Source organism: Schistocerca americana, chromosome 8, assembly GCF_021461395.2.
Source record: "Schistocerca americana isolate TAMUIC-IGC-003095 chromosome 8, iqSchAmer2.1, whole genome shotgun sequence".
NCBI classification, from domain to species: Eukaryota; Metazoa; Arthropoda; class Insecta; order Orthoptera; family Acrididae; genus Schistocerca; species Schistocerca americana.
Window position 1 is genome coordinate 339,958,852 of NC_060126.1, and position 24,438 is coordinate 339,983,289.

Genomic DNA, 24,438 nt, shown 5'->3' on the forward strand with positions numbered 1-24,438 from the left:
ATATAGCAAACACAATTTCTTGCTGCAAAAGAACATCACGGGAGTACCGAACATTCCAAGGATTCCAACAGAAGTGGCAGATGTCCAGTACAAGAAAAAACATCCAGAATGTACACAAGACAATTACATTCCAAATGAGTTCAGACCATTATAAGAAGGTGTTGATGAGACCAGCAACAGCTACTGCAGAGAACGGAGAAAGTGAAGGACAGTAAAAATTTTCAAAGTGTTCTTCATAGGTATAGCTTTCAAAACCTGTGAGTACTATAGACATTACCTGTATACTGAGGTGACATAAGTCATAGAATAGCGATATGCACATGTACAGATGGTGGTAGTATCGCGTGCCTCAAGGTATAAAAGGGCAGTGCAATGCTGGAGCCGGCCACGGTGGTCTTGCGGTTCTAGGCGCGCAGTCCGGAACCGTGCGACTGCTACGGTCGCAGGTTCGAATCCTGCCTCGGGCGTGGATCTGTGTGATGTCCTTAGGTTAGTTAGGTTTAAGTAGTTCTAAGTTCTAGGGGACTGATAACCACAGCAGTTGAGTCCCATAGTGCTCAGAGCCATTTGAACCATTTTTGCAATGCTGGAGCTGTCATTTGTACTCAAATGATTCAGGTGAAAAGGTTCACGACGTCATTATGGCCGCACGACAGAAGTTAACAGACTCTGAGCGCAGAATGGTAGTTGGAGCTAGACTCATTGGACATTCCGTTTCGGAAATCGTAAGGGAGTTCACTATTTCGATATCACCAGCGTCCAGAGTATACCGAGAACACCAGATTTCAGGCATTATTTCTTACCACGTTCAACGCAATGGCCGACGACCTTCACTTAACGACCGAAGGCAGCGGCGTTTGCGTGTCTTAACAGACAAGCAGCACTGCGTGAAATAACCGCAGAAATCAGTGTGGGCCGTACGATTAGCGTATCTGTTAGGGCAGTGCGGTGAAATTTGGCGTTAATGGGCTGTGGCAGTGGAGTACCAACCCGAGTGCCTTTGCCAGCAGCACGACATCGCCTGGAACGCCTCCCCTACGCTCGTGACCATGTCGACTGGATCCCAGACGACTGGAAAACCGTGGCTTCGTCAAATGAGTTCCAATTTCAGTTGGCTAGAATTGATGGTACGTTTCGAATGTGGTGCAGACCCCACGAAGCCATGGACTCAAGTTGTGCGAAGTGGTGCTGGCTCCATAATGGTGTGGGCTGTGTTTGCAGTGAATCGACTGGGTGCTATGGTCCATCTGAACTGGAAGTGGTTAAGTCCTGCTACATGTAGTCCACTTGCAGTCGTTCAGGGACTTCATATTGTCACACAACGATGGAATTTTTGTGGATGGCAATGCACCATGTCACCTGGACACAATCGTTCGCGACCGGTTTGAAGAATATCCTGGACAGTTCGAGCAAATGATTTGCCGTTTGCGTGTCTTAACAGACAAGCAGCACTGCGTGAAATAACCGCAGAAATCAGTGTGGGCCGTACGATTAGTGTATCTGTTAGGGCAGTGCGGTGAAATTTGGCGTTAATGGGCTGTGGCAGTGGAGTACCAACCCGAGTGCCTTTGCCAGCAGCACGACATCGCCTGGAGCGCCTCCCCTACGCTCGTGACCATGTCGACTGGATCCCAGACGACTGGAAAACCGTGGCTTCGTCAAATGAGTTCCAATTTCAGTTGGCTAGAATTGATGGTACGCTTCGAATGTGGTGCAGACCCCACGAAGCCATGGACTCAAGTTGTGCGAAGTGGTGCTGGCTCCATAATGGTGTGGGCTGTGTTTGCAGTGAATTGACTGGGTGCTATGGTCCATCTGAACTGGAAGTGGTTAAGTCCTGCTACATGTAGTCCACTTGCAGTCGTTCATGAACTTCATATTGTCACACAACGATGGAATTTTTGTGGATGGCAATGCACCATGTCACCTGGACACAATCGTTCGCGACCGGTTTGAAGAATATCCTGGACAGTTCGAGCAAATGATTTGGCGTTTGCGTGTCTTAACAGACAAGCAGCACTGCGTGAAATAACCGCAGAAATCAGTGTGGGACGTACGATTAGCGTATCCGTTAGGGCAGTGCGGTGAAATTTGGCGTTAATGGGCTGTGGCAGTGGAGTACCAACCCGAGTGCCTTTGCCAACAGCACGACATCGCCTGGAACGCCTCCCCTACGCTCGTGACCATGTCGACTGGATCCCAGACGACTGGAAAACCGTGGCTTCGTCAAATGAGTTCCAATTTCAGTTGGCTAGAATTGATGGTACGTTTCGAATGTGGTGCAGACCCCACGAAGCCATGGACTCAAGTTGTGCGAAGTGGTGCTGGCTCCATAATGGTGTGGGCTGTGTTTGCAGTGAATTGACCGGGTGCTATGGTCCATCTGAACTGGAAGTGGTTAAGTCCTGCTACATGTAGTCCACTTGCAGTCGTTCATGGACTTCATATTGTCACACAACGATGGAATGTTTGTGGATGGCAATGCACCATGTCACCTGGACACAATCGTTCGCGACCGGTTTGAAGAATATCCTGGACAGTTCGAGCAAATGATTTGGCGTTTGCGTGTCTTAACAGACAAGCAGCACTGCGTGAAATAACCGCAGAAATCAGTGTGGGACGTACGATTAGCGTATCCGTTAGGGCAGTGCGGTGAAATTTGGCGTTAATGGTCTGTGGCAGTGGAGTACCAACCCGAGTGCCTTTGCCAACAGCACGACATCGCCTGGAACGCCTCCCCTACGCTCGTGACCATGTCGACTGGATCCCAGACGACTGGAAAACCGTGGCTTCGTCAAATGAGTTCCAATTTCAGTTGGCTAGAATTGATGGTACGTTTCGAATGTGGTGCAGACCCCACGAAGCCATGGACCCAAGTTGTGCGAAGTGGTGCTGGCTCCATAATGGTATGGGCTGTGTTTGCAGTGAATTGACTGGGTGCTATGGTCCATCTGAACTGGAAGTGGTTAAGTCCTGCTACATGTAGTCCACTTGCAGTCGTTCATGGACTTCATATTGTCACACAACGATGGAATTTTTGTGGATGGCAATGCACCATGTCACCTGGACACAATCGTCCGCGACCGGTTTGAAGAATATCCTGGACAGTTCGAGCAAATGATTTGGCCACCCCGATCGCCTGACATGAATCCCATGGGACATTTATGCGACAAAATCGAGAGGTCAGTTCGTGTACAAAATCCTGTGCCGGGAATACTTTCGCAATTATGGCCTATTATGGAGGCAGCGTGGTGCTGTATTTCTGCAGAGGACTTCTAATCACTTGCCGAGTCCATGCCACGTCGATTTGTTGCACTAAGCCGCTCGAGAGGTGATATTAGGAGGTATCCCATAACTTTTGTCACGTCTCTGTATATGTTGTATTATGATTTTTTTGTGAAAATATAACTATTTCTGGGGGTGGGGAATGTTCAGCTCCTAATTCATTATTAGTTCGATGAAGTTCCAAGGTACTGAGATAGAATCTCATCTACTTCTTGGTTAAGACTAAATTAAAAATAAGACCAGGAGAATTTTTCATGTATTTTCCCACAAAAGGAGGTTTCGGATTCGTTCCCTTCCCCAATCTAACAATGATGTTCATAGCTTCACCGCCCGTGTTTATTCCAGCTGAATGAAGGTAATATTGACGTGTTACTCGCTTCACCGTTTGTATTCGCATGCGACGAAACATGTACTTCGGACACTATGGATCTCCTTCTCATTTCATTGCTAATGTTCGCATGGTTGTAAATAACAGATTCAGTGACGGGCAGGTAGAGGTGGACTAGTTCTTTGGCGTCCACGCTCTCCAAACCTAAACCCACCACAGTGTTATTTGTGGGGGCATTTGAAAGCTCTGGTGCACAGAACTCCATCACAAGAGGTACAGAGTCTTCGTGCCCGTACTGCGGAAGGCTGTGAAACAATACGCAGTTATTCTCCAGAGATACAGCAGCGCATCACGGATTCAATGCGACGGCCAGTAGAAACATGTGTCCTTGCTAAAGGAGGCATTTTGAACAACTCATTCAGAAAAGTGCTTCATGCTGTGCTGATACTTTCTTTTTCTGTGTGTTTCTCATAATTAATGTAATTATGAACAGAAGCAGAACATAAATTCTAACATGGATATGTTGTTGTTATGGTCTTCAGTCCTGAGACTGGTTTGATGCAGCTCTCCATGCTACTCTATCCTGTGCAAGCTTCTTCATCTCCCAGTACCTACTGCAACCTACATCCTTCTGAATCTGCTTAGTGTATTCATCTCTTGGTCTCTCTCTACTATTTTTACCCTCCATGCTGCCCTCCAATGCTAAATTTGTGAGCCCTTGATGCCTCAAAACATGTCCTACCAACCGATCCCTTCTTCTAGTCAAACTGTGGCACAAACTTCTCTTCTCCCCAATCCTATTCAATACCTGCTCATTAGTTACGTGATCTACCCACCTTATCTTCAGCATTCTTCTGTAGCACCACATTTCGAAAGCTTCTATTCTTTTCTTGTCCAAACTAGTTATCGTCCATGTTTCACTTCCATACATGGCTACACTCCATACAAATACTTTCAGAAACGACTTCCTGACACTTAACTCTATATTCGATGTTAACAAATTTGTCTTCTTCAGAAACGATTTCCTTGCCATTGCCAGTCTACATTTTATATCCTCTCTACTTCGACCATCATCAGTTATTTTACTCCCTAAATAGCAAAACTCCTTTACTACTTTAAGTGTCTCATTTCCTAATCTAATTCCCTCAGCATCACCCGATTTAATTTGACTACATTCCATTATCCTCGTTTTGCTTTTGTTGATGTTCATCTTATATCCTCCTTTCAAGACACTGTCCATTCCGTTCAACTGCTCTTCCAAGTCCTTTGCTGTCTCTGACAGAATTACAATGTCATCGGCGAACCTCAAAATTTTTATTTCTTCTCCATGGATTTTAATACCTACTCCAAATTTTTCTTTTGTTTCCTTTACTGCTTGCTCAATATACAGATTGAATAACATCGGGGAGAGGCTACTACCCTGTCTCACTCCTTTCCCAACCACTGCTTCCCTTTCATGCCCCTCGACTCTTATAACTGCCATCTGATTTCTGTACAAATTGTAAATAGCCTTTCGCTCCCTGTATTTTATACCTGCCACCTTCAGAATTTGAAAGAGAGTATTCCAGTTAACATTGTCAAAAGCTTTCTCTAAGTCTACAAATGCTAGAAACGTAGGTTTGCCTTTTCTTAATCTTTCTTCTAAGATAAGTCGTAAGGTTAGTATTGCCTCACGTGTTCCAACATTTCTACGGAATCCAAACTGATCTTCCCCGAGGTCCGTTTCTACCAGTTTTTCCATTCGTCTGTAAAGAATTCGCGTTAGTATTTTGCAGCTGTGACTTATTAAACTGATAGTTTGGTAATTTTCACATCTGTCAACACCTGCTTTCTTTGGGATTGGAAATATTATATTCTTCTTGAAGTCTGAGGTTATTTCACCTGTCTCATACATCTTGCTCACCACATGGTAGAGTTTTGTCATGACTGGCTCTCCCAAGGCCGTCAGTAGTTCTAATGGAATGTTGTCTACACCCGGGGCCTTGTTTCGACTCAGGTCTTTCAGTGCTCTGTCAAACTCTTCACGCAGTATCTTATCTCCCATTTCATCTTCATCTACATCCTCTTCCATTTCCATAATATTGTCCTCAAGTACATCGCCCTTGTATAAACCCTCTATATACTCCTTCCACCTTTCTGCCTTCCCTTCTTTGCTTAGAACTGGGTTGCCATCTGAGCTCTTGATATTCATACAAGTGGTTCTCTTCTCTCCAAAGGTCTCTTTAATTTTCCTGTAGGCAGTATCTATCTTACCCCTAGTGAGACAAGCCTCTACATCCTTACATTTGTCCTCTAGCCATCCCTGCTTAGCCATTTTGCACTTCCTGTCGATCTCATTTTTGAGACGTTTGTATTCCTTTTTGCCTGCTTCATTTACTGCATTTTTATATTTTCTCCTTTCATCAATTAAATTCAATATTTCTTCTGTTACCCAAGGATTTCTATTAGCCCTCGCCTTTTTACCTACTTGATCCTCTGCTGCCTTCACTACTTCATCCCTCAAAGCTACCCATTCTTCTTCTACTGTATTTCTTTCCCCCATTCCTGTCAATTGTTCCCTTATGCTCTCCCTGAAACTCTGTACAACCTCTGGTTCTTTCAGTTTATCCAGGTCCCATCTCCTTAAATTCCCACCTTTTTGCAGTTTTATTCAGTTTTAATCTACAGGTGGTCAGAGTCCACATCTGCCCCTGGAAATGTCTTACAATTTAAAACCTGGTTCCTAAATCTCTGTCTTAACATTATATAATCTATCTGATACCTAGTAGTATCTCCAGGATTCTTCCAGGTATACAACCTTCTTTTATGATTCTTGAACCAAGTGTTAGCTATGATTAAGTTATGCTCTGTGCAAAATTCTACAAGGCGGCTTCCTCTTTCATTTCTTCCCCCCAATCCATATTCACCTACTATGTTTCCTTCTCTCCCTTTTCCTACTGACGAATTCCAGTCACCCATGACTATTAAATTTTCGTCTCCCTTCACTACCTGAATAATTTCTTTTATCTCGTCATACATTTCATCTATTTCTTCATCATCTGCAGAGCTAGTTGGCATATAAACTTTTACTACTGTAGTAGGCATGGGCTTTGTGTCTATCTTGGCCACAATAATGCGTTCACTATGCTGTTTGTAGTAGCTAACCCGCACTCCTATTTTTTATTCATTATTAAACCTACTCCTGCATTACCCCTATTTGATTTTGTATTTACAACCCTGTAATCACCTGACCAAAAGTCTTGTTCCTCCTGCCACCGAACTTCACTAATTCCCACTATATCTAACTTTAACCTACCCATCTCCCTTTTTAAATTTTCTAACCTACCTGCCCGATTAAGGGATCTGACATACTACGCTCCGATCCGTAGAACGCCAGTTTTCTTTCTCCTGATAACGACGTCCTCTTGAGTAGTCCCCGCCCGGATATCCAAATGGGGCACTATTTTACCTCCGGAATATTTTACCCAAGAGGACGCCATCATCATTTAATCATACAGTAAAGCTGCATGTCCTCGGGAAAAATTACGGCTGTAGTTTCCCCTTGCTTTCAGCCGTTCGCAGTACCAGCACAGCAAGGCCGTTTTGGTTAATGTTACAAGGCCAGACTGTTGCCCCTGCAACTACTGAAAAGGCTGCTGCCCCTCTTCAGGAACCACATGTTTGTCTGGCCTCTCAACAGATACCCCTCCGTTGTGGTTGCACCTACGGTACGGCCATCTGTATCGTTGAGGCACGCAAGCCTCCCCACCAACGGCAAGGTCCATGGTTCATGGATATAAAGAACAAAAACTCTAACATGTATACAGGGTGTTACAAAGAGGTACGGCCAAACTTTCAGGAAACATTCCTCACACACAAAGAAAGAAAATATGTTATGTGGACATGTGTCCGGAAACGCTTACTTTCCATGTTTGTAACACCCTGTATAAAGGGTTTCAGGATCCATATCGATATAACATAGAGCATTTTCTTTCACTAAGTATGAGGAATAGGTTCCTGAAAGTTTGACCACACATCTTCGTTGCACACTGTGTTCTGTAGCAGGGATGGCCCAAGTTCCATCGAGCTATGTTACCTGTCAGTGACACATTGTGTGAGAATTACTTTCGTCCTCAACGGCCCCTACACGTGCACCAGTTTATCAGCTACCGGCAGACCGACCAATTTTGCGGCAGCTACACACCTCCTGACCCCCTGTACTCAGTCATTACAGCAGCGCCCTGTTGCTGTGACTTGTTTATCTTAAATTCCTTGAGTTAATATTTTAAGGGACCCCCTTTGGTTTAACACAGAAACCAAAAATGGGGTTTGTCTTGGTTGTTTCAGAGGTAACAAGACCAAAAAAGGCCCAGAGACAATTGTGGGCAAGGAAGTGACTAATGCAAAATAAATGGTTCAAATGGCTCTGAGCACTATGGGACTCAACTGCTGTGGTCATCAGTCCCCTAGAACTTACAACTACTTAAACCTAACTAACCTAAGGACATCACACACATCCATGCCCGAGGCAGGTTTCGAACCTGCGACCGTAGCAGTCGCACGGTTCTGGACTGCGCGCTGACTAATGCAAAGAAAGAAATTCACCCACACTCCGTTCCTTAAGAAGTTGTTAGCCGATGGTTTTCGTAATTATGTAAGAATGAATGAAAAATGCATTTCTGAGTTGCTAAGCATCATCAAACCATTCTTAACGCAAAAAGAGTCATGAGAGAAGCTGTAAACTGTAAGGAGAGAGTGTTATCTACGTTGCGGTCTCTAGCCACTGATAGAAGTTACGAGAATGTCAAACTCAGCGCTGCTGTATGCCACTATTATTATGTAAAATGATTCCTGAAAGCTGCAAAGTGATTTATAGTTATCTCAGGAAATAGAACATACTAAAGCGAAATAACTAAAACAAAAGATGTTCGTGTAATCTTTATTGAGTGATTTATGAATGTAGTGTAGCATACATAAAGCACGCAATCAATACCTTCATTGCGCGATAACAACGTTGAAGTCTCTGATGACAGTGCCACTAAAGCAGAGTTATTAAACACTGTTTTCCGAAACTCCTTCACGAAAGGAGACGAAGTAAATATTCCTGAATTCCAATCAAGAACAACTGCCAAGATGAAAAACATAGAAGTAGACATCCTCGGAGTAACGAAGTAGCTTAAATCACTTAATAAAGGCAAGGCCTCCGGTCCAGATTGTATACCAGTCACGTTCCTCTCAGAGTATGCTGACAAAATAGCTCCATATTTAGCAATTATATACAACCACTCGCTCACAGAAAGATCCGTACCTAAAGACTGGAAAATTGCTCAAGTCACACCAATACCCAAAAAGAGAAGTAGGAGTAATCCGATGAATTACAGGCTTATATCACTAACGTCGATTTGCAATAGGGTTTTGGAATATATACTTTATTCGAACATAATGAAGTACCTCGAAGAAAACGATTTATTGACACGTAGTCAGCACGGTTTCAGAAAATATCGTTCTTGTGAAACACAATTAGCTCTTTACACTCACGAAGTAATAAGTGCTATCGACAGAGGATGTCTAATTGATTCCAAATTTTTAGATTTCCAGAAGGCCTTCGACACCGTTCCTCACAAGCGTCTTCTAACCAAACTGCATGCCTGCGGAATATCGCCTCAGTTGTGCGACAGGATTCGTGATTTCCTGTCAGAAAAGTCACAGTTCGTAGTAATAGACGGAAAGTCATAGAGTAAAACAGAAGTAATATCCGGCATTCCCCAAGGAAGTATTATAGACCCTCTATTGTTCCTGATCCATACTAACGACATAGGAGACAATCTGAGTAGCCGTCTTAGATTGTTTGCAAATGGTGCTGTAATTTACCGTCTTGTAAAGTCATCAGATGATCAAAACTACTTGCAAAATGATTTAGATAAAATATCTGTATGGTGCGAAAAGTGGCAATTGACCCTGAATAAGGAAAAGTGTGAAATTAGTCCCATGAGTACTAAAAGAAATCAGCTAAATTTCGATTACACGGTAAGTCACACAAATCTGAAGGCTGTAAATTCAACTAAAAACTTAGGGATTACAATTACAAATAACCTAAATTGGAACGATCACATAGATAATATTGTGGGTAGAGCAAACCAAAGACTGGGATTCATTGGCAGAACACTTAGAAAGTGCAACAGGTCTACTAAAGAGACTGCTTACACCACGCTTGTCTGCTTGTCCGCCCTTTTGTAGAGTATTGCTGTGCGGTGTGGGATCCGCATCAGGTGGGACTGACGGTTGACATCGAAAAGGTTTTGTATTATAGCGAAATAGGGGAGATAGTATCACAGACATGATACGTGAATTGGAGTCGCAATCATTAAAACAAAGGCGTTTTTCGTTGCGACGGGATCTTGTCATGAAATTTCAATCACAAGTTTTCTCCTCTGATGGCGATAACATTCTGTTGGCACCCATCTACAAAGGGAGAAATGATCATCACGTGTGCCGTTCTAGAGTGGAACGGTAGAGAGACAGCTTGAAGACGGTTCACTGAACCCTCTACCAGGCACTTTATCGTGAATAGCAGAGTAATCACGTAGATGTAGATGTAAAAGACACATATGTAAGTTTAAGAAACTCATATCAAGTGAGAAGAAGAAAGACTACAAATGGTGGTGGCGCACATCATCTAATAAATACAGCAACAGATATTCACGTTTTTTGCGCTGCGCTTTACTTTGAAATGTTTTGACTCCCACTTTCGATGTGTGTTTTAGATGTGGCAGGTTGCCAGTTACGAATGTATTCATTGCATGATTCTTTCCAATGCATATTCACTGATTGTTTACATTTTGAACGATTTTTTATCTTATAAGCATTAAAATATTTTATACTACACTGTTAAACAGATTTGTCAAGTGTTCACTTTTATTTTGTAATTTACTCCTCATTATATTTTTTGCTGGCTTTTATACAGTGTTTTTATATCCTACTTGATTGGACAAAATTTTCTTAGACTACTTTTCCTCCATTTCTTTACGGATCTGAAGATGCTTCTAAAAAGCAACCGAAACGAGTTATCGTAATTTAATTCTAATAGGAAAATTATGGTGTATGAATTGAAAGTCTTCTGCTTTAAAAAAATTATATTTAATAACAGAGCTATAACAAACGTAGCGTTTAGCAGCTGTCAGAACGGATAAAGAAAAAAAAAACGTAGTTTCCTCTTCGTACCAGAAGTCTTGGATACAGGTTGGATTTATAACAATGAAGCAAATGTATTTTATGATTTTATGAATAAACGTCCATTCACTGTGTGCATTGCGGTTTCTAGGTTTTACTTCTGACACATATCGAAAATGAAATCTAAGATCTACTATGTCAGCAGATCGATTTTTAGATCACATTCCCGATAAGTATCAGAAATAAAACAAGAAAACCGAAATACAGTTACAGTTTAGCCGTAAAATATATATCTTTTACTCTCTCTATGTGCCACATAAGCCATTATGGATTCGTTAATGACAGAAAAAGTGCTTCCTTTCCCGCATCTCTGTTGCTATATTCCTTGCAGGACGAGTCCCACAAACATCTCTAGCCATTAAATTCCTTCAGAAACTCGAAGTTCCGTCCGTCTCGCACTCTGTAGCACAGCATTTCATCACGCACGCAGCGACAAAAGACAGTCTTTACACACGGCACGATTTATTGAGTGAAGTGGTAGAGGGATTGGCTGTCGTGTAGTCGCGGCATCCCGACAAGAAAGTTCATAGGTGGGTTGGTCAAAAAGCCTACACAGGTCCCATTTTGCTGTTGGTCGGCGTTGGTACGTGTGTAGGGCTTGTACAGGCCCCACGACACACATCAAGTTATCGACCGACCGACCGACCGACCAACCTGATTCGTGGCAGCCTACACACGAGCCCACAGACTGCACTCAGCGTTTAGAGTGCCGCCGTGTTGTGGTTTGTTTATGTTCGTTGTGTTTATGTCCTACGAAATCTCGCTTGGTTGTACACAGAAATGAAAATGATGGTTTGACTTGGCTGTTTTAGAAGTAACAAGGGAAAAAACATACCAAACTGGAGGGCAAAGGAGTGGGTAATGCAAGGAAAGAAATTTACTCACTTTCGTTTGCTTCAGCAGCTGGGATCCGACTGTTTTCGTAATTATCTAAGAATGGATGAGTTATGCATTCCGGAGTTGCTGAACATCATCAAACCATTTTTAACGAAAACGAGTACAGTCATGAGCGAAGCTGTACGCGACGAGGTTTATATTTCTTGCCACTGGCAGAATTTCAGACAATCTCAAATTCAGTGCTGTTTCATCACCACAATTTTATCTAAAATTATTCCTCAAACCTGCAACTTGATGTATAGTCGCCTGAGGAAATACGTAATGTTAAGCAAAATAAACAAAAGATTTACGAACTTCCAGCACGCTGGAGTAGCTTGGGGTGATCAACATCTATTAATCAGTAGAACGAAAAACCAGTCCAAGTCGCAAATTTTTACTTTTTATTCATTCAATGATTAGTTTCAGTCCGAGATCCATTTTCAAATTGTCATAACTAAGTCGAAAATGACGATCTGAAAGTGGGTCTAGGACCGAAACTAGCCATCGAATGAATAAAGAGTAAAAATTTTCAAGTTGGACTCGTCTTTCGTTCTACTGAAAGCAAAATACGTTCATGAAAACTTTATTGATTTATTTATGTATACAGCGTAAAAGATGTCCTTTAAGCTTAAGAAACTTACTTCGCATGAGAAGAAGTAAGGCTACAAATGGTGGTGGCTAGCATCATACAACAAATGTAGCAACAAATATGCAAGAAATGAAGAATTTAGCAACTGGTAGAATTTAATAAAATCCCACACTTTGCTGTTCACAACACAAGGTTTGGGTACAAGCTGGACCTTTTCAACACTCATAACAATGAAGCAAATACGAGGGTAATCCCAAAAGTAAGGTTTCCTCTATTTTTATAAGTACATAGACCTGTTTATTTCTACAATGGTTTACATCAATTTACAGCTTGAACATTTAGCTATTTTTCTACATAATCACCATTTCTGTCGGAGCATTTTTGTAGACGCAGTGGCAGGTTTTGTATGCCCATGTCATACCAGCTCGGCGCCATGCTGTTCATAAAGTTATGAACCTCTTCTTTCACCTCGTCGTCGGAGCTGAATCACTTTCCGGCCAAATGTTTTTCTAACCTAGGGAACAGGTGATAGTCACTGGGTGCCAAGTCAGGACGATAGGGTGTGTGGGTGACTATGTTCCACTGAAACTGTTGCAGGAGTGCAACGGTTTGCCGAGCGATGTCTGGGCGAGCGTTGTCATGGAGAATGTGTACGACCTTGCTCAACATTCCTCTTCTCCGGTTCTGAATAGCCCGTTTGAGCTTTCTCAGTGTCACAGTACCTGTCAGCGTTAACTGTGGTCCCAGCGATTCAGCTCCGACGACGAAATGAAAGAAGAGGTTCATAACTTTCTGAACAACATGGCGGTGAGCTGGTATGACATGGGCATGCAAAAACTGCCACAGCGTCTACAAAAATGCTCCGACAGAAATGGTGATTACTTTTGAGATTACCCTCGTATATTTTATGAATAAACGTCAACTGACTGTCTATATTTCGGTTTTTAGGTTTTACTACGGATACACTTGCAAATGAAATCTAAGACCTAATATGTCTGTACTTCGGTTTTTAGATTTCATTTCGAATAAGTATCGGAAGTTAAACCTAAAAACCGAGATACAGAAGACCGACTGATTTTTATTCACCAAATGAATACACATTAGAGTCTTTAACAACGGACACAAACAGTGTCGACCGCCAAAACATTTATTTTGTGGTAACCGATTTCAGTTAGCAGAGGTCTGAGGACTGAAGATGGCCAAAAACCGAAACCGATTACCATCAAAATCAGTGTCTTTGCAGTCCAGAATGTCTGTGCCCATTTTAAAGCACTTTTTTCCACATCACTGTTCTCCACGAGGAAATTGTTCTGAAAAATACTTTTACTCTCACTGTGTGCCAAGTAAAACCATTGTGGACTCGTGAAAAATGAAACATTTTTAGTGCTTCATTTCTAGCATCTCTATTGTATATTCATGGCATCCTAAGAAATTTTGGTCTTATGTCAAAGCGGTAGGTGGATCAAAACAAAATTTCCAGACACTCTGTGACCAAAATGGTACTGAAACAGAGGATGACAGACTAAAGGCCGAAGTACTAAACGTCTTTTTCCAAAGCAGTTTCACAGAGGAAGACGGCACTCTAGTTCCTTCTCTAGATTGTCGCACAGATGACAAAATGGTATACATCGAAATAGATGACAGAGGGATAGAAAAACAATTAAAATAATTCAAAAGAGGAAAGGCCGCTGGACCTGATGGGATACCAGTTCGATTTTACACAGAGTACGCGAAGGAACTTGCCCCCTTCTTGCAGCGGTGTACCGTAGGTCTCTAGAAGAGCGTAGCGTTCCAAACGATTGCAAAAGGGCATAGGTTATCCCTGTTTTCAAGAATGGACGTCGAACAGATGTGCAGAACTATAGACCTATATCTCTAACGTCGATCAGTTGTAGAATTTTGGAACACGTATTATGTTCGAGTATAATGACTTTTCTGGAGACTAAAAATCTACTCTGTAGGAATCAGCATGGGTTTCGAAAAAGTTCGAGTATAATGACTTTTCTGGAGACTAAAAATCTACTCTGTATGAATCAGCATGGGTTTCGAAAAAGACGATCGTGTGAAACCCAGCTCGCACTATTCGTCCACGAGACTCAGAGGGTCATACACACGGGTTCCCAGGTAGATGCTATATTTCTTGATTTCCGCAAGGTTTTTGATACAGTTCTCCCACAGTCGTTTAATTAAAAAAGTAAGAGCATATGGACTATCAGACCAATTGTGTGATAGGATTGAAGAGTTCCTAGATAACAGAAAGCATCATGTCATTCTCAACGGAGAGAAGTCTTCTGAAGTAAGAGTGATTTCAGGTGTGCCGCAGGGGAGTGTCGTAGGACCGTTGCTATTCACAATATACAGGGTGTTACAAAAAGGTACGGCCAAACTTTCAGGAAACATTCCTCACACACAAATAAAGAAAAGATGTTATGTGGACATGTGTCCGGAAACGCTTAATTTCCATGTTAGAGCTCATTTTAGTTTCGTCAGTATGTACTGTACTTCCTCGATTCACCGCCATGATTTCATACGGGATACTCTACCTGTGCTGCTAGAATATGTGCCTTTACAAGTACAACATTTGGTTCATGCACGATGGAGCTCCTGCACATTTCAGTCGAAGTGTTCGTACGCTTCTCAACAACAGATTCTGTGACCGATGGATTGGTAGAGGCGGACCAATTCCATGGCCTCCACGCTCTCCTGACCTCAACCCTCTTGACTTTCATTTATGGGGGCATTTGAAAGCTTTTGCTCGTATTGTGGACGGCTGTGATACAAGACGCCATTCTCCAGGGATGCATCAGCGCATCAGGGATTCCATGCGACGGAGGGTGGATGCATGTATCCTCGCTAACGGAGGACATTTTGAACATTTCCTGTAACAAAGTGTTTGAAGTCACGCTGGTACGTTCTGTTGCTGTGTGTTTCCATTCCATGATTAATGTGATTTGAAGAGAAGTAACAAAATGAGCTCTAACACGGAAAGTAAGCATTTCCGGACACATGTCCACATGCCATATTTTCTTTCTTTGTGTGTGAGGAATGTTTCCTGAAAGTTTGGCCGTACCTTTTTGTAACACTCTGTATATAAATGACCTTGTGGATAACATCGGAAGTTCACTGAGGCTTTTTTGCGGATGATGCTGTAGTATATCGTGAGGTTGTAACAATGGAAAATTTTACTGAAATGCAGGAGGATCTGCAACGAATTGACGCAAGGTGCAGGGAATGGCAATTGAATCTCAATGTAGACAAGTGTAATGTGCTGCGAATACATAGAAAGAAAGATCCTTTATCATTTAGCTACAATATAGCCGGTCAGCAACAGGAAGCATTTAATTCCATAAATTATCTGGGAGTACGCATAGAGTGATTTAAAATGGAATGATCAAATTAAGTTGATCGTCGGTAAAGCAGATGCCAGACTGAGATTCATTGGAAGAATCCTAAGGAAATGCAATCCGAAATCAAAAAAGTAGGTTACAGTACACGTGTTCGCCCACTGTTTGAATATTGCTCACCAGTGTGGGATCCGTATCAGATAGGGTTGATAGAAGAGACAGAGAAGATTCAACGGAGAGCAGCGCGCTTCGTTATAGGATCATTTAGTAATCGCGAAAGCGTTACGGAGGTGGCAGATAAACTCTAGTGGAAGACTCTGCAGGAGAGACGCTCAGCAGCTCGGTACGGGCTTTTGTTGAAGATTCTAGAACATACCTTCACCGAGGAGTCAAACAGTATATTGCTCCCTCCTACGTATATATCGCGAAGAGTCCATGAGGATAAAATCAGAGAGATTAGAGCCGACACAGAGGCATACCAACAATCTTTTTTTTTACACGAACAATACGAGACTGGAATAGAAGAGAGAACCGATAGTGGTACTCGAAGTACCCTTCGCCACACACCGTCGGGTGGCTTGCGAAGTATGGATGTAGATATACACACATCACCCTTATTTAAATTTCTTATGAAACTGGAAGTTAAAAAATAACAAAAGACGAAGTGCACAATTTGTTGGGTGCAAGGGCTGAGGGGATTGGCTGTGATGTGGTAATACCCACCCGAGAGGCAGACAAGGGAAGCTCGTTTGTCGGTCGGTCGGTCGGTCGGTCAAAACGCCTATACACGCCCAGTTTGTCGGTCGGTCGGTTGGTGCGCGTGTAGGGCCCGTAAGCTTTTCATTTAGAGTAGCGACTGCGGAGGTTGCTTGCGCCGCCGACGCACCGTATCTGTGTGACCGGTGGCCAGCCGGGCTCCCCGCCAAAGGCTGTTGCAGCATCTCTGGAGGGGCGGGCAACTAGGCCTGCGGATGACCGCCGCGCCGCTACACGGCACGCCACGCCAGCCGCTGCTCGGCGCGGCTCAGCTCGCAGTTTATCAGCGACTCTCGCTCGTGTCTGTTGCGGTCTCGCTTCCTCTCAGCTGCTTCGCCGCTCTCCACGCGGGCGTCATTCTCTCGCCGCGCCGGCTACTCGCTGCGGTCCTCGCGTCTACGAGCGCCGTTAACTGCACGCCGCATCTGCGCACTCGCAACTCTAGGTAATTACTCAGTATCCACTCTGCCAGCCACTTAACACGGTGTGTCGCCTGCCGCAAATTAACTCACCTGCTCTGCGCACGCGGCGTGCGTTCATAAATGTGTTCCTCGCTCGACGTCCGCTGAAATCCGTTCTCATCTTGTGCTAACTAGTGAAACGCTCGCATGTCCCCTGTCCTAAAGCAGTTCCCGATAAATAAGTACTTTTCCTTCCGACGACTCAAGAGAGCGGTATCTGTGTCCCTTATAATATTTTCACAGCGAAATGTATTTTCTCTGTTCTGTATGCTTAACCAAGATTGCTATACCCTCGTAAAATTCGAGATTGCAGTAGGGTATTAAACACGGCATCTCGTTGTTAATTTGGTATGTAACATACCATTGGCGATCTGATAATTGTAATTAGTGTATAACCTACAAATTGACTTTCTTCGAATAAAATGTGGAGCAGTAAATTTTACGAAGGTTCAGTAACGGTGTAACATTCACCCCCCCACCCCCCTCTCTCTCACCAGTATTCTTGAGTTAATAAGCGTGTCAGATGGCAGAGAAAACTTACACAGTTCTATACGACGACACGGCGTAGTACTCGTAAAACGAGTGACGACTATGGGTTCAAAAAGTATTAATTTTTCTGATTTTAAAAAGGCATGACATCGTTACAAAACTCGCAGACATTAAGCTTACATGGGATTGCCAAAGCAGGCTTTTGTAAACTGATATCCCGGTATCGTTTCTAATTGATCAAGTAGACACTCCAATATCCATTCTGCAAATGTGTTTCTTGCTGCCGGATTTCCTCTTCCGCGATAGTTTGTCGCTGCCAAGTGAACACGCATCCGTTTCTGAAACGTGCTTGCGTTATTTTGCGGCTTACTTTTAGAAAATTCTCGACTAATTTGGAAGTTTTTGTGTAGTGAAAAAGTAGAAGTATCAGAGCGTTGTGTACGTACCTCCGAAGAGAAGGCATTATACTCACTATAGGACAAAGTGGAACAACTGATTTCTAGAGGTCACTTGTGTAAAACTGACGGTTGGAAAACCAAAATTTGGGTCGGTCTAGCAAAACCCCTTCAGATTTTAATATGTAAACACGACAGCGAAAAACGGTTTCAGAAATTTTGCTTTCTTCTTCCGTTAGTTCTCATGTATATCTGGCAATTGAAAAGCTACGTCTGTACTTCAGACATTCACAGTGAGAGCCAAGGCCACAACAAATAGTCGACGTCTAGCACTCTGCCACACTGGCTCTCATTTGATGTTTCCAAAGGTTTGTATAATGTATTTTATCAAAGTCGACAGACTGTGGCTAGAGTCAAGCTACGGATCAAATAACATTACGGTATATACGTGGGGTGTTTGCTGGATTTCAGTGTTCAAGATATGATACCAAGTGCATGTTGATTGCAGTCTTTGAACCATGCCACTGCTGCTAGTGAGACAATTCTACCTTAAAGAGCTGTGCACTTTCGCGCAAAAGGATTTAAATCCCAGTCTTACAGACTTATTAAAGGGCTCTTCTTTTTCTTTAGACCATTTTTGGTGAATTGTGGGGTAGTTAATATTACAAAAGCTACACTCTTCATATCATAACCGCGACAATTCTCAATAACTTATATAGCAATGTGAGATCGCAAGGTATTTCTCAGATATGACCTACCGAAATCTGAGGTCCTTGCCTTATTAAAAGGTAATTCAATTAGGAACTACGGAGACTCCACGTGGCAAAGGAATTCAGTCTCGTCATATTTGTAAATCTGAAAGAGCACCTATCTGGAAAAAAGTCTTCACTATCCTGAAATTCTAAATAGTAAACTGTTAAGGTTCCAAAATGTTTTGTCAACATAGCTTCACAACTTCAGCGTTTATAAAAAAGGGTATCAAGGAAACTGCCAGAAGCTACTGTAATATGCCTTCATTAACGGTCAGTTTGTCAAGCGGATGAGAACATTACATCAGTTTTAAGGACCCTTCTTTAACCCGCTGTAGTTTTCATCTGACTTAGATTACTTCGCCGGAACTGGATGAGTAAACACACATTGCTGCTGCTTTTGGTGTTCCTTCATAACATTTTTAAATGTTATAGCTCGTTTTTCCGGACTTCAGCAAGATTCTTTTTGTTGACCTGGAAATAGCCTACTTCCTGATGTCAAATAACATCGATATTCATCGTAATTTTTTTACAATTACCGTTTTTTTTCACGGAAAATACAATCAGATCAAAATGCAGTTAACTTGTTTAAAACATTAGCGCTCACATGTGTAAATATTGCGAGGGAGCTAGAGACCACACGGAGTTCTAACGAAAATATTTGCTTCGCGGAGATATAATGACCTATTGCGAGGGAACCCGGTTTCGAAAAGAAAATGTCTTCAGTATTAAAGTTAAAGGTTCAACATTATTGTGACTGAAGTGTTACCGAGGATTTTCACCGTTCAATGGTCACTTTTACGAAGTGAGTCAAGGTCCTGAAAGTTATTGTCCTCCATACATATTGGCTTAGCTGTCTCCCCTAAGGCCTTAATACTCCCAAAACTGTTGATTGATCACTGAACTTGAACGTTTCGATTGCCATTTTCGGCACAATGAACCGTTGTCAACAGTATTAATGGCAACCCATTAAATTTTGAAAATTGTTCTTACTGGAAGCGAACCCAGTCGCGTGAATGGAACAAAGCTGAGAATCGGAATGAAACATCGTGGCAGATTCGAACTGGGATCTTTACCTTTCACGGGCAGTACTCTGCAGACTGAACTACTAAAGTAAGACTCACGTCCCGTCCTCACAGCTTTACTTACGGTAATACCTCGTCTTCTACTTTCCAAACTTCTGAGAAGTTCCCCTGCGAACCAGCCAGAGTGTTTTATATCGCCGTATACTCCGTGCAGAGTGAAAATTTCATTCTCGACAACTGGAATGTTTGAATACAGCAGCGATTCATGACATCCCTACTGTTTTGACTGACAATTTGTTAGTAAGCAATGTAAGCTTGTTGGTGTTCTTCCGTATCTGCCCTCAGCTTAGCGAGGAAAACTGAACACAAAACGGTCGATCTTGTCTGACGTACGCAGATTATCTCCGAAGAGGCGGACTCTCTCTCTCTCTCTCTTTGATCTGGAAAGAACTAAGAACAGTGGCAAGTTCTCTAGTTCCTTGTCCTAAGTTTGTCCGATAAAGCGGCATTAAGCTAAGGGTCTTACCACTCATCCGCTATTAAATCTTCCTGAGACTTTGATGTTCATATTCTGGAGCTATAGGCAAAATATTGGAGTACGTCCAACATCATGTGCGTTGTACATTGCGTCAGTTTGTGGACTGTTGGAAAGTTAGATTATTCTTGAAGATTCAAATTTCGAAGATAGTTAGCAACTCTTTGTTACTATAACCGTCGAAACCGGTCGTAGTAACAAAAAGAATTGCTTACGGACTTGGAAAACCTGATTCTTCAAGAACAATACAAATGCAAACATTACTGTTGCAAACGTTTACGTGGTCGAAAACAGCGTATTCATTTCTTGAAGTTAAGGACAAAGACATACAGATTTGGACTGACAACTCTATTATGCCTGTCTAGTGACTTTTGGCGGTGCTTAATGCTGTTACAAAAGTGGCCTTCTGTCAAAAACATAACTCACAACAATCATTTTAGTGATCTATCATTGGTGTCTTTTGCATTGGAGTTAAGTGTTTGTTTGAGAAGATTTGCAACGTGCTGACAAGGAATATACATTTCCCAAAAATCCTGGAGCAGAATGTGCGACTGTCAGATTTTAAAACACAGACACAATTTGGTGTGTGTGTGTGTGTGTGTGTGTGTGTGTGTGTGTGTGTGTGTGTGTGTGTGTGTGTGTGTGTGTGTGTGTGTGTAATATAGTGTGCAATTTCTAGGAGATGGACTACTAATCCAGCAAATTGTCTGGGTAGATAAACTGGGAAGAGCGTTACATGCGAGACCAAACGCCCCGGTTAGTCCGTGATCGTCGGGTAGCAATTGTATATCTCATTTACTGCCAATGCCAGGTAGCCTAGAAAAACCAAACAAGTCAGTGTCAGGATCAGTGATCTAAAAAATTTGGGAATCTTGTTTTACAATAAACCTTTACAACCTAAGGTAGAAGTAACAGCTTTGTGATAGTGTTAGTCGATGAACGGTGATTAAAATTTGAATGTTAGACTACGTCATTATGAAATACTGAACCTACTATAAAACTGACGTTTAGAACTGACGTTTAGACAGTCGTTACAGATGTACTCTTGTGTTGTTTACGGCTTAGTCGCACTGAAGCGGACCGCTTCGCTGAAGACCAAAACGTAGGTATTATGATTATTTTAGTGACTGACAACGACTGTGTGAAAACTGGAAGAAAATGGAAGTGTTTAACATGTGATGCTACGAAATGTTTAAAATAAAATGGATTGCTAAGTAATGTTCCCAGCAGGATCGCCAGGAAAGGAATGTATGGAAAACACGGAGTAGCAGAGGATGGTAGGATAGGTCAAGCCACCAGGGAATAACTTCCATGGTATTAGATGGAGTTGCAGGGGCAGACGGAAGTTAGAATACTTGCAAAACTGTTGAGACCGCTCTTAGCTCTGGTGTGAGTAGGTTGGAATAGGAGGTATCGTGGCGGGCCGCATCAGTCAGAACACTAATGACAAAAATACGCGACTTAATACCCAGAAGGACTTTAGTCACAGTGAAACTGGCTATAGGATCCTACGCCTTTATAATTTTGATTTTAAATAACTGGGTATTTTCCTCCTCCTGTTCACATACACCTTGAAATGCCAGTTGTTAAGAGCTTTTTCCACAGCTTCGTAAAGTTTTCAATAATTCTGTATTTTCTTATAAGGTGAGGAGTTACCATTCAGCATTAATTTTTTAGTAATATTTACACACGAAAGATGAAAATTAATCAAGGGAGGCAGATTAAAATTTAACGTTCCGTCACTGGGGTCATTAGAGACGAAACACAAGTGGTTTGTTAAAAGTATCCTTCTTACATTCTTTCATCTGTAAGTAATTTTGGAAATTTTCTACAGTAGAATGTGAAGTATTGGTTTCTAAGTTCTATTGAAAAGCGTTTGATCTTTCCCCACATGTTAATGATCGCAGGCTCTAAGAACTTAAAAATTTACGAGAAAAGAAATATTTCCTTCTTCCAAATATCTTACTTTTCAGCCACATAGTCCTAGAAAAGCGAAGACCATTCGGCCTCTTTGTACACCTTACGGTTATAGTCTTCTTTCAAGGAGTTTGACCAGACATGGTTGATAGAGGCTAAATCGGACTGTACTATGGTTTGATGCCGTCCTCCATATCGGAGTTAAATTTTCCAGCTGAACATATGTACACTACGTTTTCCGTGTTTTTGCCTTTCAAATTTTTAGTCTGCCTACAGTAGCGAAGTAACTACATTAGATTGGCATACCAGATGCCTGACGAACCTGCCCCTTTGATGGTAAGGGAAGTGCCAACTTTCCTCGCCCATTTTCATTCCACACATAATCTAATTTTTATCATTCAGTAGCATTGTAGTTTACCATGGTCGACATTCATTTCCATACCATGTTGTCCTGTATGTAAGCTTTCAGAAAGTAAAATTCTACATGAGTACCATGTACCAGGAGGATTTCTTTAATTAAATCGTTCTTCCCCTGCCTGTAGTGCATTAACCATGTCTTCTTTGCTTAGGACCTCCTGTTTAACCGTAAGCCCGAAATTGGGGACAATTTTTCATTCCTACTAATGTCATTTACTAGTGACACTTCACTTTTCATTTCTGTTGCTTAATAACACTCTTTGTCCAAACCATACTGCCCATTTCATTCGACATCTATTGTAAGTTGGTCTTACTTTCAGCAAGAAACAGTCACCTACTAAATTTGGCAATATTCGTCCACACACGATTTTTATTCCTCTGTTGGAAATTAGTGACACTGTAACGCAGCTCGTAACCGCTATACAAATTTTGTTGACAAGTGGTACTCGATCACCTACCTGACAAGGTTGAATGTTTGTAATGTCAACAAAAGAGCGCGCGTCCTCCTGCCAGTCACGTTGACACTTGGTAAGTGCCAAGTCAGCGGCTTTGGTGTATTTGCGGTGACTGACGTCAGTACTATATATCCGACGTATTCTCTAGCTCCAGGTTCGTCTAGAGAACTACCTGCATGCCATACTGTCACCTTACGTATTACTATTATTAGGGACTAAAAGATGTATTGTCGGGGGTCTGGGTGGGCACAACGGGTCCAGACAGCGAACGCATGGAAGCGTGTCGCTTACAAAAAAATGGTTCAAATGGCACTGAGCACTATGCGACTTAACTTCTGAGGTCATCAGTCGCCTAGAACTTAGAACTAGTTAAACCTAACAAACCGAATGACACCACACACATCCATGCCCGAGGCAGGATTCGAACCTGCGACCGTAGCGGTTGCTCGGTTCCAGACTGTAGCGCCTAGAACCGCACGACTACTCCGGCCGGCTGTCGCCTACAGCACTTGACAGATTCGAATAGGTCAGTCGTGAAAATATTACGTGCATAAGTGGAGTCCTTCACTCAGCTGGGTACTGGAACCATTTGCGTTAATTAGGTCGGGAAAATATAGAAGCGAAGACAGTCTTCAGTAACTTTACTATTTTTCAAATAAGTACTTTGGTCACTGCCTTGGAACGAAAAGTATCGCTTTCGATAAACGCAAAGGAACGGAGAACAGGGACATTGACTGCGGCTTCGCAACAATGCTGCAAGTGCAGTGAAACAAATATTATAGTGTACTGCGTAACTGAATTTACATCGCAGTTAGTGGAATACTTTTGAGGACGATTGCAACAGCGGTATGGCAGTCTGTATAGACTGACAGAAACGCGAGCAATAAAGCTTAAATTTAATCACGTAATCGTGTGGATCTGGTAGAAAACAGAAAAATACAAGTAAATACGTATTAGCACTAGAGATGCTAAAGGCCAGTAGGACAACTTAGCTGACTGGTCGTGGGTCTCTTTGGTCAAAGCGTAAGGCACGGCCCACAAATATCACTGTGACGCTGTCCGCCCCGGTAGCTGAGTGGTCAGCGTGACAGACTGTCAATCCTAAGGGCCCGGGTTCGATTCCCGGCTGGGTCGGAAATTTTCTCCGCTCAGGTCGCCGAAGTGGCGTCAAATCGAAAGACCTACGCCAGGCGAACGGTCTACCCGGCGGGAGGCCCAAGCCCCACGACATTTATTTACTCAGTGACGCTACAACTAGGATGCCATGTGTCCTATAGGAAGGCATATCGTTAAACGCTCAGATGGGAGCGTAGGATTTCTTCCATAGCTACAGAGTAATGGTCACACCGGTGAATAAAGAGGTGTTCGTACAGTGAGTGTACTTCATTCCGTGACAAATCCCTCATTCATCATCTCTAGATTTCTCTCTATCACCACACAATTCATAGAATTATTACGGTTGCTCCACAATTCGGCGTACACTACTGATAGCGTTTAAACTGACCGCTGCCGTTACTTCGCTCGACAAACTACTGTACAGTGTTTGATAGGGAGTACTCTACATTATTACGATCCATTCACGAAGCTTCTTATTGTTATTGATTCCCG

At 42.5% G+C, this 24,438-nt stretch overlaps 1 protein-coding gene across 2 annotated transcripts in view; it reads left to right on the forward strand.

Moving 5' to 3' along the window:
• Window positions 1-16,585: 16,585 nt before the first annotated feature.
• Window positions 16,586-24,438, forward strand: part of LOC124544850 (lysosome membrane protein 2-like) — a 394,896-nt gene continuing 387,043 nt past the window's right edge. Inside the window, exon 1 of one of the 2 annotated variants that reach the window (XM_047123563.1) lies at window positions 16,586-16,832. The gene's annotated coding sequence lies outside the window, so the exon portion shown is untranslated. The remainder of the gene's footprint in view (window positions 16,833-24,438) is intronic. The other variant, XM_047123562.1, reaches the window with a different exon arrangement.